At 54.9% G+C, this 17,080-nt stretch overlaps 1 protein-coding gene across 1 annotated transcript in view; it reads left to right on the forward strand.

The window, feature by feature from the left end:
- Window positions 1–17,080, forward strand: part of RAMP3 (receptor activity modifying protein 3) — a 41,751-nt gene that overhangs the window by 6,343 nt on the left and 18,328 nt on the right. The window contains exon 2 of the mRNA XM_049095132.1: window positions 16,385–16,505. The gene's annotated coding sequence lies outside the window, so the exon portion shown is untranslated. The remainder of the gene's footprint in view (window positions 1–16,384; window positions 16,506–17,080) is intronic.

A 17,080-nucleotide genomic window follows, 5' to 3' on the forward strand; every position in this document is an offset into this window, starting at 1 on the left:
AGGTCCTGCTCAGGCCGGGTTGGACACATCCTGTCCTGCTGGGCAAGTCTCTGGGCCTCCGCCTCCCTTGCTGGCCCGACACCCACCCTCTGCCCCAGCAGCACAGACCTTCTGCTCCATCCGTGGTCAGGAGCTGCGGTGGTGGCCCGGGGAGGGTGCGGGGCGCTCACCTGCCTCAGGGTCCTGACACCGCATGGCACACACACTGAGACAGCACTTCCTGTGGCCCACACACTGATCATCCCTGGAGCACTCACTGCTCTCCAGGCAGGGCTCCGGGGTCAGCGGGATCTGCACGCGGGGGCAGTGGCCGGCTTTTTGCACAGGCACTGGGGAGGGATGGGCTGTCAGGTGGCCCCAGGCCACCGTGCTACTGGGGAGGGGACCACAGGCACCGGGTAGAGGGGCCTGGGCAAGGCTGGCGGGGGAGTGTGCTCACTGACAGGTCAAGTTTAGGGGGCTGGCAGTGGGTCACTTGGAGGGGGGTGGCGTGAGCACTCAGGGTTGACCCTGACAGAGCCAGTTCCTCCCTCCCCTAGACAGACCTTGGGGGCGGGGGGCACAGGGGCGTGGTGTTACCGATGAAGGGGACCACACAGGAGCGGCTGCAGGGGCTCCTGGGGCAGCATTTGGTGCCTTGGGGACAGTTGTCATCAGAGTTGCAGGAGACAACGCAGGTGTCCTCCTCCGAGGAGCTGACCTCCGGGCACACGGCCTGCCCTGGACATAGGACGGGCTCAGGGAAAAGCAGGCTGGGGTGACAGCCGTGGGGAGTCTGGTCCCGAACTCACGCCCTTTCTTGAAGGGAAGACAATACGCGGAGCATGACTTGGGGACAAAAGGGTGCGTCAGGCACAGGTCCATGGCAGCAGGTGGTGTCAAGACCCAGGGGGCCAAGGACAGGCCTACCGTGCTCCAGGAGCTGTCCTGCCATCAGGGACAGTGGCCTGGGCCCTGCAGCCCATGGCAGTCTCTGGGCAGGGCCCTGCTCCTGGGCAGTCGGGGATCCCCGAGGACCAGCCTCCTCTGGTCCTGTCACTGAAACGTCAGGGCCAGTGGTGTGTCCGGGGCCCTCCTCGGCGCCTCCCAGGGGCAGCAGCTCAGGCCTACCTGGCAAGGTAAGGGCGGGGGCCGGGGCTGGGGCCAGGGCCAGGGTGGCCCCCAGAGCCAGCAGGGCCAGAGCGAGGCCAGCAAGACAGCGCATGGTGGCGGGTGGCAGGCAGGTGGCAGATGGTGGCCTGCGGGGCTCCAAGGGCCTTTAAAGGCAGCAGTGGGAGGGTGGATGTGGGGCAGGGGCTGGCGCTGTCCCAGCTGGCCTAGGGGCTTCCGCCTTAGGCAGGCGAGCTGCATCAGGGAAGAGTCTTAAAACTTTAAAATGTCCCTGATGTGGTGTGCCATTTTTCTGCCTCGTGGTGGTGTGGCCCGGAGGGCCGTGGGGGTAGGATGGGCGGCCAGGCCATTGCCCTCAACTAAACAAAACCGTGATGTGTCTGCGAAGAAGAAGGTCGAGGAGCTCGCAGATCCTAAGTTGTCATCATCACTTGAAGAGGAACTCATCTCAGCGCTGGGTGGGGGATGTTAACATGGTCGTGCTGATGGTGTCCTAGGGTTTGCAAACAGCTGGTTGTTACCTTGCACACCTGGAACCAGTATGTCCCTGATAGCACTTAAAAAAGAGAAAGATTAGGGGATCCCTGGGTGGCTCAGGGGTTTAGCACCTGCCTTCGGCTCAGGGCATGAATCCAGAGACCCTGGATCGAGTCCCGCGTCAGGCTCCCTTCATGGAGCCTGCTTCTCCCCCTGCTTGTCTCTCTCTCTCTCTCATGAATAAATAAAATCTTAAAAAAAAAAAAAAAGATTAAACAAAATAATGAAGAGCAGAGAAGGGAAAAATGGGACCCAGGAGAGCACAGCGTCCTCCCTGTGCCCTGCCTCCCCCTCATCCTGCACTCAGAGCTCCGGAAGTGGGGGGAGGATCCAGGTGGGGGAGGGGGCAATCGGAAGGACAGGCTGTGGCTCTTGTGGCTTCTCTGGAACGTGTTAGAGCCATGGCCCCGCGGGCAGAGGACTTCCCGGCAGTTTCTGTGCAGGGCACAGCGGCCACCAGGAAGGCCTCTTCCCAGAAGGACTCTGTCTGTGTCAGGCCAGCCTGGCTGGGCTGCCCTCTTGGGGCCCGAGGGAGCTTCCTTCATCCTTCCCGCCTGAGGGCCTGGGTGAGGAAAACGCCCTGGGGGGCTGGGGGGCTGTGGGGCTGTGGACTGGGCCAATGAAGGGCTCTAGGCCGCTTTCCTCCCCCCTGCAGCCCTCAGCCTGTGCTCCCCACATTTCCATACATTTCAGCCCAGACCGTCTTCCCATCCGTACCCATGGGCTCCGAGCCACCTCACGCCCCCCTAGCAGAGTTCTGGGGTGCCCAGGCCCTCTGAGGTCGGCCAGCGCAGAGAACCTGGCCAACGACAGTGACTCTTCTGTGCTGGCAGTTCAGACTGTTTCCCCGCTGAAGCCCAGCCCGAGAAGGAGGCAGCGCACAGGCCTAGGGGGAGACCCTCGTGGTATGGAGGTCCCAGTCACTCTTGGGGGGTCCCCTGGGCCTTTCTGTCCCGCCTACACCAACAGTAGGGGGCTCAGGGTCTCACTTGCTTAGATGCTGGTCCGAGGCCAGGCTGACCACGCCTGCCACTGGCTCCCTGGGGACGTGGCCCTTGGTCTGCGCAGCCTGCAGCTGGAAGGTCTGGGGGGCCATCCTGCCTGGTCCTCTCCTTCCTGACCATGCGGAGCACCAGCATGGGGGTGGGGGGCTGGTATACCTCCCTCCTGCCCGGTTCACTTGGAGCTTGAGGCAGGGGGGCTGGGCTCAGGCTCCCCCACCACCTCTCTCCCCATCCCTCCTTCCTCCTCCACCCCTCCCCTCCCCTCCAGGCTTCTTGATGGGCTGTGGGTGGTGACTCCGGGCTGCTGCTGCCTGGAGCTGAGGCTGGGGGGTGCCCTGGTCCCCGCTGGAGGGAGCCTGTCTGTTGGGGAGTCAGAGGCCCGCAGGACGGCAGGAGGCCCCTGCGGACAGCCAAGGTGCCGCTGGACCTGGAAAGCTCTCTGTGATGCAGTTCAGATTATTTAGAAGACAGCTTCTAGAAAAATAACACGTGCATTGTAGGAAGCCCAGACAATTCAGAAAGGCAGGGAGAAGAAAAGAAAACTCAGGCCCGCCGGGCATCCTGGAGCTATCTTGTCGCCGGCTGGCTCGGACTTCACCTAGTTGTCCCCGGAGCCAGTGTCACCGTGCTTTGTCTTCATCCATCGTTGTCCGTCCACCATCCACCCATCGCACATTGCTACGTAGTAGGCTGCCCCCCGCCCCCCGCCGATCTGGGTCACTGGGGCTGAGCTGAGCCCTATACCCGTAGGCTGAGCTCTCCCGGACCCTCCATGCTTCCAGAAAGCTCCACACTCCAGTGCTGGAGCAGTGGGCATTCAGCAGCAGGCTACCACCATTGTAAACATTTCCTCACTTGCAAAGGGGGGAGACTTCTCCGCAGCCTGGGTCTCTTCCAGGGGCGCAGGGGTCTGCTCTAACTACCTGGGGTGGCGAGCCATGGCCGGAGGGGACTCACAGCCCATGGGGCGGGGGGTGGGGAGGAGCATGAGCAAAGGGTGCGGCCAGAGAAGTGTGGGGGCAGATGCACATCTACCTTCATGGCTCTGAGGGCAGGTGGAGAAAACAGAGGTTTCCAGGAAGGATGTAACCCTGAGCTCTCCAGCCCCAGGGCAGGGCCTGGGGGTACTCGCTGGTCACACCTGCAAACCTCAGCCCATCTGCTGAGACATACAGGCCTTCCTGCTTCCCAGCAGCTTCTGAAAGCCAGGACAGGTGGGGAAAATGAGGCCCCACTGTGATCACCAGGTGCATCATGGACTTATAGGGCTAAGCACGCAGCATCCCCACTGGTCCTGCGGGGTCAGCTGGCCTGGGGTTTCCTCCAGTTCTCAAGGTCAAGACAGGTCAGGGTGGCCATGCCCCTGTCTGTGGGGATCGTCAGGGCCCCTGAATGGGAGTTTTGAGCTCAGTCCACATCACCAGGTATCACGACCCCTGGGTGGGGGTCCTGTCCTCATCATGACCCTGGCTCCCAGGGCCTGGAGTGGGGGTGAGGGGCAGGGGAGCTCACTTGTGCTTCCTCTCCAGCAGACACTGATTTTTTGGGGGGCTCCAATAGAAGGCATGCAACATTCGTGCCTTCCTCCTCCCTCCACAATCTTGCATCTCATCCCCTCCCATGGCATTTAAAAATCTTACTTTCCTTGCCAACAGTAAGAGAATGGAAGACTTTCTGTTAAAATCTAGCTCTGGTGGGGAGCATGGGAAGGCCCACTGGGCAAGGCGCACGGTGCATGTCCACAGCGAGGGCACCCCATCGCCCAGGTGGGCAGAGGCCCAGAGGCAGACAGGAGGGAGGGCTTCCCGGTGGAGGGGGCACAGAGCAGGTGGGGGCTGTGGGCCTGGGGGGCTGGAGGGGGCCAAGGAGAGCTGGGGCGACCTGTGTGATCTATACACTTGTATCAGCACATTGATCCATATGCAGCACATTTACACACACACGTAGCTATCCATTTCTGTGCACACACGTATGTGCCCACGTGTGCACCATTTATATCTGTGCTTGTGTATCTACCATAGTGTGCAGCCCCTTTGCCTTGGGCTGTCCAGAGTCCTGGGACTTTCCAGCATGTCTGGTGAGTTCTCTTCCTCCGCAGCAGCCTCCTAGGAAGCATCTGGACTCTGTCCATGTGCTGGGGACACCCGGGTCTCCTTCAGGGCCTGGCCGGACCACAGACTGGGCGGCCCCTGGCTGGTGCCTGGCTTGAGGCTTAACAGTACATGAAGGCGGGTCCGGGGGTCTACACCAGCATACTGGGAGCCGACGAGCCGCCCACCTGGGGTCGAGGGACTGTGACAGGACAGTAACTCCAGGTGTGTCGGCCCAGCACCTCCCTAGCGCCCTACCCCTGCAGACCTCTGCTTGGACGGCCAGCTGGGGCCAGGAGATCCATCTAGCCCAGGTTCACCTGGGACCCCAGCCTGCAGGGTGTCAGCAAATGGACACTTATGATTGTATTTGTGTAATGTGGGAATCCAGGAATCCGTGAAGGGCCGTGGGAGCTCAGTCCTGCTGAGGAGGGCTGAACCCTCGTCCCCACCCTCAGTCCGGGTCCGGGTGCAGTCGCTGCTCTGATGCTGCCAAACCTGGCCCCTGAGCCCCCAATCCTGCTGCTCTATCTGCCACCTGGAGTAAGACCCTGGGGTGTCGGTGGGAAGGGCATCCACTGATGAGTTAGGAGGCACGATGATAGAGCAGCTGTACGGTCAGATTTGGTGTCGACAGCGCGCTGGTCCAAACACGGCACCACCCGTGGGGGCAGCACCATGCAGCTCACGGCTGGCCCCAGTGACTCCTCTTTAGGACATCTGGGTCAGGACCTCTACAACCCCAGAAACCGTCTTGCAGAGGCAGTCTTAGGACCCCCCAGATCCTGCTGTGGGCAGAGTTGTACTCCCACAGATGCTCCCCGTAGAGGAATATTTAGTTTCCAAACAAGAAATCACAGTGCGCTGTCCTTGCTTGTTACCACGGAGCTGTGTGCGAATTCTCCTGCAAGAAGTGTGTACCCTCAAAAAAAACCAAAAAACCAAAAAAACCCCACAAAAAACAAAACCCCAAACAAACAAACAAAAAGAAGTGTGACCCTCGGGCATGGAGGAGGACCACAAACGACTGCATGGGCCATCCGTCTGAGTTCCCTGGGGCTCCAGAAAGAGTGGTGGGCAGAGTGTGGGGCTCCACGGGCTGTGTCTGGGCTGCGCTCCTGTGTGCCTCCTTCACGGGGCAGGGGGGCTGAGGTGGACAGTGGGAAAGCCCCAGAAGGCAGGGCCTGGGCCCCGGAGCAGGGCTGCCCGGGGTGTCCTTCAAAGCTGGCCTGTGGCCGAGGCCCTCGAGGCGCGAGGTGGACAGCGGGCTCGGTGTGCAAGGCCTCCCACGGGCCCGTGTGGACATGGCCACTCCTCCCTGCGGGTCTGAGGGATGTGGACAAGTGCTTATGGAAGCGGGAGACATCAGTCCACCTCTCTTGACAGTTGGCAGAATGACTTCAAATGACTTCATGGATGTTAGCAAGAATGTGGGAAAGCTTGGCGCCAGTGTCACCAAGCCCAACCCTCTGATGTCGACAGGACTCCCTGCCCACTGACAGCAAAGTCCATGTTCCCTTCACGCGCCCACAGACCAGGGTGGCTACATCCTGGTCCTCAGAACAGGGGGAGCCATGGGTGGTTTTCTGTGAGCATAGTGGAATTAAAGTAGAAATTGGTAACAGACAAATAATAGGAAAACCCCCCAAAGTCTTGGCAACTAAACCACACACTTCTAAATAACCCATGGGTCCAAGTGAAGCCCCAGGGGATGTGGAGCCCCCCAACTGGATGACCAGTTCCATTGGCACGTTCCCCCCTGTGGGGCACGGCTGGGGCAAGGCTGGTGGGGGAGACACTGCGAGTGTCACCTCAACACTCTGAGCTCCTCCATCCCCGAAGGAAGGAGTGACAAAGAGCAGTGACAACCCAAGCAGCTAAAGGCCGGGAGCAATAAAAGATAAAGAGAGAAATCAGTAATTCCAGGGGCACCTGGGTGGCTCAGCCAGTGAAGTGTCTGCCTCTGCTCAGGTCATGATCTCAGGGTCCTGGGATCGAGTCCTGCATCAGGCTCCCTGCTCAGCGGGGCGTCTGCTTCTCCCTCTCCCTCTGACCCTTGCCCCCCAACCCCACTGCTTGTGCTCTCTCTCTCTCCCTCAAATAAATAAATAAATTTAAAAAAAATCAATAAATCCAGAACAGAAACACAGAGAAAAATGTATGAAGCAAAACTGCCCACAGATTCTGGTTCTTTTTTTTTTTTTTTTTTTTCATTTTTTTTTTAAAGATCTTATTTATTTTTTTGTGAGAGACACACAGAGAGGCAGAGACACAGGCAGAGGGAGAAGCAGGGTCCCTGCGGGGAGCCCGATGCGGGACTCTATCCCAGGACCCTGGGGTCATGCCCTGGGCCAAAGGCAGATGCTTAACTGCTGAGCCCCCCCACCCCCAGCTCCCTCCCCCCGCGTCCTCAGATTCTGGTTCTTTGGGAAGATCCAGAAAATCGACAAAACTAGCGAGATTGACAAAGGAAAAGAGAGGGGACAAAGCGGGGATATGGCCGGGGTGGGGGGAGGTGAGGGAACCCTGCTGGCTGCTCCCCTTCACATCTGCACAACAGGACAACACGGGGCGGGCGGAAGGGACCAGCTTCTCAATGGCCTGGGCTGCACTCGCCCAGGAGGAAGCAGTTAAGGAACTGAGCTCACGCTGAACATTCCCGGAACAGAGACCTCCAGGCCCAGGGCATGACCAGAGGGTTTCATGGGTGACTTGTCCCAAGCATTCAAGACCAATTCTGCACAATTAATTCTAGAAAACAGAATAGGACAGAACCCTTTCCAACTCATTTTATACGAGCAGATTTACACTGAATGCGCCCCAGCCTGACAGAGACAGCAGAGCACGCACACATGTGCATACAGGCGTGTACACGCAGGTGTCCTCAGCGCAGGGAACCCAGTCGTAGGTACAAAGAATATACACCATGAGCCAGTGGGGATGCTCCGCGGGTGCAAGGCTGGTTCGATATTTGAAAACCAATCCGCGTAAACTACCGTATTAACAGCATAAACCAGGAGAATCGAGGTAAAAGCTCGCAGAACGTTAGGAATGGGCGGGAATTTCCTTGGCTGGAGAACATCTACAACAGGATCCCTGTCAAAACCCCAGGAAGATTTCTGGTAGCTGTACACAAGGTCATTCTAAAACTTTACATGGGAAAGTAAAAAGGGGACCTGAGTAGCTAAACGGGTTTGGGGGAAGAATAGACAGAGGAAGCGGTCTGTCTGATGCAGGATGTCACGGCCGTGCCAGGATGTGCGGGTCGGGCCACGGGCCGGACACCGGGATGTGGGGTCTGTTTGCAGCCCCCACAGACACAGCTTACTGATCATTGGACAAGAGATGCAAGTCCAACTCTGTGGGAAGGAAGAGTGATCCTTTCGGCTGATGGGTCAAGTGACGTCCACAGGAGAAAGCACACTTTTTTTCTTTTTTAGAATAAACTTTGACTTAAGCCTCACACCTTATAGAGAAATTAACCCCAGTTGGACCACAGGGGACAGCCTGATAAAGGGCCCATGGGATCTCTCCAGATCAAAACTAAAAAGTAGGGATCCCTGGGTGGCGCAGCGGTTTAGCGCCTGCCTTTGGCCCAGGGCGCGATCCTGGAGACCCGGGATCGAATCCCACGTCGGGCTCCCGGTGCATGGAGCCTGCTTCTCCCTCTGCCTGTGTCTCTGCGCCTCTCTCTCTCTCTGTGTGTGTGTGTAACTATCATAAATAAATAAAAATTAAAAAAAAAACAACAAAAAAAAACAAAACTAAAAAGTAGAAAATGTAATGAAAAAAACCCAACAAGGGGGGGACTTGTTGCTCAGTGGGTAAAGCATCTCCCTTCAGCTCAGGTCATATCTTGGGGTCCTGGGATCGAGTCCTGCATCGGGCTCCCTGCTCAGCGGGAGCCTGCTTCTCCCTCTTTCTCTCCCTGTCCCTGCTCCCCTAGGTCAGGCACACGCTCTCTCACTCTCAAATAAATAAAATCTTAAAACAACAACAACAAAACCCAGCAAAAATAGAACATCAAGGAAAGACATTTGAGACCTAAAACGTGGAGATACATATTACGTTCATAGATCTAAAGATTCAACCATCACGGATGTTCCTTGTTCCCAAATTGATTTCCAGAATTGACACAGTCCTGGTGAAAATCCTGAGGTTAGTCTTGATCCTCAGGGGAGAAGAGAGGCCTGAAATTCTCGAATGAAGCCTGCCCATGGACTTTGCGGCGGGCTTTGCAGCAGGCTGCATCAGGACCTTCCAGATGCTGGTGGCAGAGGCGCAGAGGACACAGCGGTAGACGGCGGGGCCGCCCCAATCCTCACGTTCCCAGGCCGAGAGTTGCCACTCTGGTCTCCTTTGCTGGGCGGAGCCTCTTGTTCCCTGCAGAACCACTTGCTCATTTTCACTTTGGTTGCTTGTGCTTTGGGGTCATCTCTAAAAAAGTGCCCCAACGCCTACCAAGGGGCTTTTCCCATGTGTTCTCTTGCAGGGAGCTTTACAGCTTCAGGTCTCACGCTCGAATTTCTAGCTCATTTTCAGTAGATTTTTGTGACTGGGGTAAGAGAGGGGTCGGTGTGGGGCTCCTCCGGTGTTCCTGGCACAGTGTATTGAAGGGAACGTCTTTTCCCCGGGAGTGTCACCAGCCCCGTCTCCATGGCGGCCGACCTCACACGCGGGGCTGTATTTCAGAGCTCCCTGTTCTGTCCCATGGGCTTATGTGTCTATCGTGCCACACCGTCGGGTCACCACAGCTCTGAAACAGCCTGATGCCTCCGGCTTCGCTCTCTCTCAGGATTGCTTTGGCTATTTGTTTTTTGTTTTTTGTTTTTTTTTTTTTTGTGGTTCCAAATGAATTTTAGAATTGTTTTTGCTACTTCCATGAAAAATGCCACTCAAATTTTGATGGGCATCACACTGAATCTGTCCACAGCTTTGGGTAATACGGACATTTTAATGGTATTGATTCTTCCAATGCATAAACATGGTACACCTTTCCATTGGCTTCTGTCTTCTTTAATTTTTCATTGAAGTGCAATAGTTTTTAGGGTGCAAATTTTTCATCTCCTGGGTGAATTTATTCTTGAGTGATTTATTGTTTTTGATGCTATTGTGAATGGGCTTGTTTTACCTACTTTTCAGATATTTTACTTTTTATTTTTTAAAAAGATTTTATTTATTTATTCATGAGAGACACAGAGAGGTGCTAAACCGCTGAGCCACCCAGGCTGCCCAGATATTTTACTTTAAAGATTTTCTTAAAAAAAATAAATAAATAAAGATTTTCTTATTTATTTGACAGAGAGAGTGGGGGAGGGGCAGAGGGAGAGGGAGAAGCAGACTCCCCGCTGACCAGGGAACTCAATGTGGTGCTTGATCTCAGTACCCTGAGATCATGATCTAAGCTGAAGGCAGACACTTCACCGACTGAGCCCCCCCAGGTGCCTCAACTTTTCAGATATTTTATTGTTAGCAAGTGAAAACACAACTAATTTCTGTATGTTGATTGTGTATCTTACGATTTCACTGAATTGATTGATTTTTTCCAGTAGTTTTTTTGGGGAGGATGTTTAGAATTTTCTATAAATAGGGCAATTACATCATCTGCAAACAATTTTACTTCTTCCTTTCTGATTTGGATACCTTTTATTTTAATTTTTTTTTTCTTGCCTAATTGCTCTGGCTAGGACTTCCAGTACTATGTGGGATAGAGAGTGGCTGTCATTGTCTTGTCCCTGATCTTAGAGGAAAAGCTTTCAATCTTTCACTGTTGAGTATGAGGTTACTGGTGGGCTTGTCTTATCTGGCCTTTATTATGTTGAGGCATGTTCATTCCACATCCATTTTCATTGAGTGCTTTTATGAGTGCTAGGATGCTGTGCTTTGCCAAATACTTTCTCTGTATCTATTGAGATAACTGTATAGTATTTACATCATTCTATTAAGGTGTGTATTGCATTGATTTGTGAATGTTGAGTCATTCTTGCATCCTAGAGATAAAGCTCACTTAATCATGGTGTATGTATGGTTCCTTTACTTGTGGTTGAATTTGGTTTACAAATATTTAGTTGAGAATTTTTGTTGAATTTTAGTTGAGATTTTGATGAATCCATATTCATCAGGGATATTGGTCTGCAGGATTTTCTTCCCTTGTAGTGTCCTTGCCTGGCTTTGGTATCAGGGTAAGTCTCTTCTCATAAAATGAGTTTGGGAGTGTCCCCACCTCTTCAATTTTTAGGAATAGTTTGAGAAAGATTGGTGTTAATTCTTTTTTTCTTTTCTTTTTTTTTAAGATTTATATATTTATTTGCGAGAGACAGAATGAGTGAGTGGGGAGAGGGGTTGGAGGAGAGGGGGAGAGAGAAGCTAAAGCAGACTCAGTGCTGAGCTTGGAAATGGACGTGGGCTCGATCTCATGGCTCTGGGATGGCGACATGAGCTGACATCACAAATCAGATGCTTAACTCACTGAGCCACCCAGGTGCCCCAGAAATACACTATTTTAAAGTGAAAGTATGTACATTATTTTTTAAGAACCACTGGTATTTGTTGCACACTAATAGACCACAGTGTGGTATAAGCATAACTGTTCTATGCACTGGGAAACCAAACAACTCATTTGACCTGCTTTATTGTGATACTCACTTTATTGCAGTGCTCTGGACCGAGTGCCTATATTCTGAATTTACTGGGCAAATTGCAAGTCAGGAAAATTGTGGTTTTTCTTCATGGTGTCCTGTTGCCTTGATTTTTCATGTTCCTGGAACTTTTGTGCTACCATCTTCACACCCAAAGGGCAGTCATGACCTGTGGTCTCACTGACTGACTCTCAAAGATAAATAAATACCTGCTGGGATTCTCAGGTTCTCTCAGACCCATGCACACACTTCCTCCTCGCTCCCTGCTCCCTCCTGTGGCAAAATTCTTTAGCCCTTTCTGTCTCCTGCCCAGTGGGGCCACATGCCCACAGCCTTCCCTGTGCTTCCAAGGGCGCTCACCCTCATCTGGGCCTTTCCTTGACCTGTGGATTTGCTCTGGCTTTCTGGGAAGGCCCGCTGGCTCTCTCTTGCCACTGCTGGGGGTCTGGGAATGTGCCCAGGCTGGAGGCCATGCTGTGTGTGTGCGTGTGCGAGTGCACATGGCACACAGAGGGCCTGGGGTGCCTGGGCAGAGGCACAGGTGGCTGAGACTCCTTCTGGGTCCCTTGGCATTTGGTGTTGCTGACAGACCGGCTGAGTCCTCGGTGGGGGGTGGTGTCCTGCTTCACGGCCCGGCCTGGGTCCCTGGATCAGCAGCTGGGTGCCTGCCTTCTCCAACCAGCCTTCATCGGTCTTGGACCACGGCGGGTGTCACAGTGTCCTGGCTGTACCCCCACGTTGTCTGTGGCCGGATGCCACACTGCCTTTGTCGAGGAGGACACAAATGAGGGACATCTTGTCTGGCTACCTTTGCGATGTCATCCAGCCTTTATTCTTCAGTGTAGGATGAGTACTCCTGCCTTTTGTTTCTGGGGCTTAATGGGCTTTCAAAAGGGGACATGCTCCCCAAACACGGCTCTCAGCCTCGCGTATCTCACCAGAGATAGGGTGGTTCTGCACAGCCATTGGTGTCTGTGTGCTGGGGTTCCAGAAGACCTGGTCAGTCACCCTGGGGGTCTGGGGGCCAACCTCAGCAGGTCATGCTGCTGGCAGGAGCTCCTTCCTACTCCCTTTCCGGGCTGGGGATCGGAAGCTGACTTGACTTCTTAGGAAATGCGCCATATTTATTGGCACTGGGCCAGGAGCCCCCAGCGGTGGAGGGGGGTGTGTCTCCTTGCCAGGGCCACTCACCTGGCTTCTCTCTGTCCTCACTGCCCGGTGGTCAGCTCTGCGCAGCCAGCTTCCTGGGTTGCTCTACACGCAGGCCCTCTGTACTCCTGAAGCACCTCCTCTTCTGGATCTCACACCGCTGAGTCCCCAGCCCTTAACCACCCCCTGTCGATTTAGGATGCACAGCCACCAGGTGGCCCATGCCCACTGTGAGGAGCATCGCGCTGCCATCGTCCCCTCTGCCGCGTGGAGATGTTTAGTGGAAGACACAGGAGTCAGAGTCCGAAGCCAGGTGTCCAACTTCCAATACAGTAATTACCTTATTAAATCTTTTCATATTGGTTGCTTGTTGCAATCAGCCTGCCCTGCCTTGGTGACGATCCCCGGTGAGGCTCGCGGGGTAACGTGGAGCCTCTCTGTGGAGCCTCTCCGTGGGTGGTGGCATGCTGATGCTGTACAGACGTTGGGCATCTTGGTTGCTGGAAGTTCCTGTAGAAACGTTGAGCGGCTAGGAAGGGGGCTCTAGGGGCGGGTGGGTGCACCAGCAAGTGTGTTTTCCAGGGTTTCCTGCATGGGGCTACGGTAGGGATCCTGCAGCATCCCAGTGTCAGGTTCCTACGTCTTGGCCAAGAAATGTTCTTTTGCGAACATGTAACAGTGACTTCATTTCCCAGAGAAGGATGTTTATTGGCCAAGACATGTAATAACTCCTATGGCAACAGATCAACGTTCCATCAGAATAATCTGCCCAGGACCCCATGTCATCTAACACCAGAACGGTAGCACGGTTTCCCCGGAGACAGAGCCGTGGAGACAGGGCCACGTGGGAAACCAGATGGCAGTCCGAAGCCTGCCTGTGCCTGGAGGGTAGCGCGGGTTCAGTCAGAGACGCGTGGGCCTCAGGCTAGCGCGGGAGCGCGGGGGCCGTGGGACACGGGGCCTGCTTGTCACCTGCTGGGAGCTCCTGGCCATGGACACCCCACTGCCAAGGTTCCTGAGGGGCATATCTACCTCCCCTCCCTCTGCCTCGCCTCCTGCTCCCCCCTCCTCTCCTTGCCCGCCCCCATCCACTTTACACTTTGTTGCCTTGTGGAGGATTTTCATCCCCGGAATCTCCTTATTTTGTGTTGCAATCATCAAGCATTACTTTCACTTTTAAAAAGGGTTTTACAATTACCAAGTAAAATGATCATTAACAAGTAACATTTTTTTGGCATCTTCCATTATTTAATTTTACATGAATCTGGTTTAAAACATTAAAAAGCAGTTTGCACAGCCAAATGAGATTCTTGTTTTTCTAAAATAAATTTGCAGGGGATGGTGTCTGTTTCCTTTTGCTTCACTTCATTTCTGTTTGTCCCTGAAATGATGTGTATTTCTTCTATAAATGGGGGAAAACAAACAAAAAACAAGGATGTCGCCTGTGCTCCCTGAGGGAGGTCTTTAGACTGGCTGGGGACACCCTGTCTTCTTCCCTCAGCCTTAAGCTCCCAGTGAGGGCTCACCCAGCTATGTTACCACCCTGAATTCCCAGCTGTTCCACACACCAGTGAGGCCAAGGGCCTGGTTCCAACAGGCATCTCGTATTTCTGGGGGTGTCTCTGGGTTGTCTGCTATCTCTGGGGTGTCTCTGGGTTATTTCTAGGAGGTATCTCTAGGCTGTTTCTAGGCTATCTCTGACTCTCTCTGGGAAGTGTTCGGGCTGTCTCTGCATGGTCTCTGGGTTGTCTTTCTAGCTGTCTCTCTGCTGTCTCAGGCTGTCTGTGTGCTATCTCTGGGGTATCTCTGCTTTCTCTGGCTGTCTCTGGGCTGTTTCCAGCTATCTCTGGTTGTCTCTGTGCCATCTCTGTGCTATCTCTGTCTGAGCGCTGTCTCTGCACTGTCTCTGGACTGTCCCAGTTCACTTGCACTAGCCCACTGGGCCACCACCACCTCTGCACGGAAAGTGGGGTGCGCCCTGGTTTTCTGGGCACACCTCCCCTCAAGCCTCTGCGGTGTGGGAGGTGCGCAAATGAGCTGGTTTCTAAGTTTGTTGCGCTGCAGTTATTCAGATAAACAGCAGCCTGCAGCAAGGGGTTTGAGGAGTTTGCAAACCTGGCGCAGAGTCTGTCCTTAGGGCCCTGGCAGGGGTACTGGAGGGAACCTGCAGGGAGAAGGAGCTGCTCTTGCCCTCATCCCGCTCCTGACGGGGTCACTCCTTCCTTCAAGGTCTGAGTGCCCACCCGGGGCTGCTGTGTGCACACCTGCAAGGTGCCAGGGCAATGAGCCGGTCGCTGCCGTGGTGATGGCGGGTCCTCGAGATGTGCCCGTTACCCCCTACATCCCCTGCACCTGGTACTGCACCCCGACACCCAGAGAGCGGAAAATGAAGCTCACAGTGAGGCCCCCCAGGTGACTGCCAGAGCCAAGGAGCGGGGCCCTACGGCTGCCTTCTGCTTTTGCAGAGCCGTCCTACCCCTGGATCTGTGCCCGGGTTTCTGGAAGTCTCCACTGCAGTCAGGTCCTTGCACCTGAGCATGCACTCGTGCCTTGACCCTGCAGATCCTGCGGTGCTCCACATACCTGCAGGGCCAGGGGTGCTGTGCAGCGGGGGGCGCAGCCCAGACCTTCCAAGTTGTGGAGCACACCCTTGGTCTCCACCAGTCCTGTTCTTGTGAGAAACGGGGCCCACCTGGTCCTGGAACCTAGTGGACATGGCCCCTGGTCAGGGCACAGGAAGTGACCAGGGGACCCCATCCTGAAGTGCACCTTACTTATTCACCAAGTCGGTGAGGTTGACGTATGCAGTAGCGGTTTATTTATTTATTTTTATTTTTTATTTTTTAAAGATTTTATTTATTCGTAGAGACAGAGAGAGGCAGAGACACAGGCAGAGGGAAAAGCAGGCTTCATACAGGAAGCCCGATGTGGGACTCGATCCCGGGTCTCCAGGATCACACCCAAGGTTGCAGGCAGCGCCAAACCGCTGTGCCACCGGGGCTGCCCCAGTAGCGGTTTATCATCAGACCTCTCGGCGTGTGTACACACTTACACAGACATTTACACACATGCACACACACACGCACGCACTCAGGCTTGAGCAAACCTGGAAACTATAGGCAGGTGGCATGAGTGGATGGCCCACTCTGCTTGGGTTGCTCCCTCCTCCAGCCTCCCATGCCTGTGGCCTCTCAGAAGCTCCTCCATCGGCTGGTTGGGGACCGCAGGTACAAGGCCACTTTTTGGAGCTCGATGGCCGCACCCCTGCCCCAGGCCCCCCAGGAGGGCTGCGGCACTCTTCCAGGGGCAGGGCTTCCAGCAGCGCACTAGGTTGTCCCTTCACCTGTCCCAAGAGATGTCTGGAGCGAGGGTCTGCATGTCTGTATAGGGAATAGCTGTGCACAACCCACAGACCAAGAACGACACAACACACTCGTACACACACACACACACACACACACGACACAAAACTTGCCATGGGCCACTCGTGGCACTGTGGGAAAATGAGAAAACAGAAAGGACCATAAATTAAAAATACTTCCAAATCCCCCAGATCCAGAAATGACCAGGAATAACATTATAGTGTATTCACTCCAAAATGCTTTTTTTTTTAAAATTTTAAAGATTTTATTTATTTATTCATGAGAGACACAGAGAGAGGCAGAGACACAGGCGGAAGGAGAAGCAGGCTCCACGCAGGGAGCCCGACACGGGACTCGACCCCGGGTCTCCAGGATCATACCCCCAGCTGCAGGCCGCGCTAAACCGCTGAGACCCCGGGCTGCCCTCAAAATGCTTTCTGATCGATTTTATAAAATTGAAATCAAATGAAGGCGAACCTGCTTTGTTCACTTAGAAAGGACGTGGATGACGACAAGCAAGTAGATGGAATGTGGCCCATCCACACGGCGGGAGACCCCCGGCCTGGAGGAGGAAGGACCCTGACACCTGCTCCCATGTGGAGGGACCTGGAACAGGTGATGCTGAGCGGATGAGCCACACGGAGGGACACACAGCGTGGGGTTCCAGTGCTGGGGGGGGTGCGGAGAGGAGCTGGTGGGAGGCAGCGCGGGGTGGAGGAGGAGGGAGCTGGTGTGTAATGGGGACAGTCCTAGGGCCACCTCCAAAGTGAACGAGCCTGATGCCCCAAACTGTGTCCTTAGAGCTGGTGAGGACTGGGGCTTTACGCTGTGTGCAGTTTATAATAATAATGATAGTAATAATAATAAGACACGGAGACTTGAGTCCTGGATCCGGAGCAGCTGGGAAGGGGCTGGGGGTCCCCTTCTCCAACCCTGGGCCTGGGAGACCTCCCTGCGGCCCCCTGGCATGGAGCTGCAGTGGCCAGAATCCGTCGGCAGGGGGAGCCAAGCGTGCAGCCACCTGCCCACTCCTGTGCCCTCTCGCCCCGCTGGGCGGGCACCTCCGAGACTCAGGGCCTGCCCCACCTCAGCCCTCTCACACCGCTGCACACACGGTGGGATGGTACTCGTTCAGGAGCGAGGCCACTCGGGTCACCCGTGGGGTTGGCTGGCCACACAGGGCCTGTGGC

This window comes from Canis lupus, chromosome 16 (assembly GCF_003254725.2).
Source record: "Canis lupus dingo isolate Sandy chromosome 16, ASM325472v2, whole genome shotgun sequence".
In the NCBI taxonomy this organism is placed as follows: domain Eukaryota; kingdom Metazoa; phylum Chordata; class Mammalia; order Carnivora; family Canidae; genus Canis; species Canis lupus.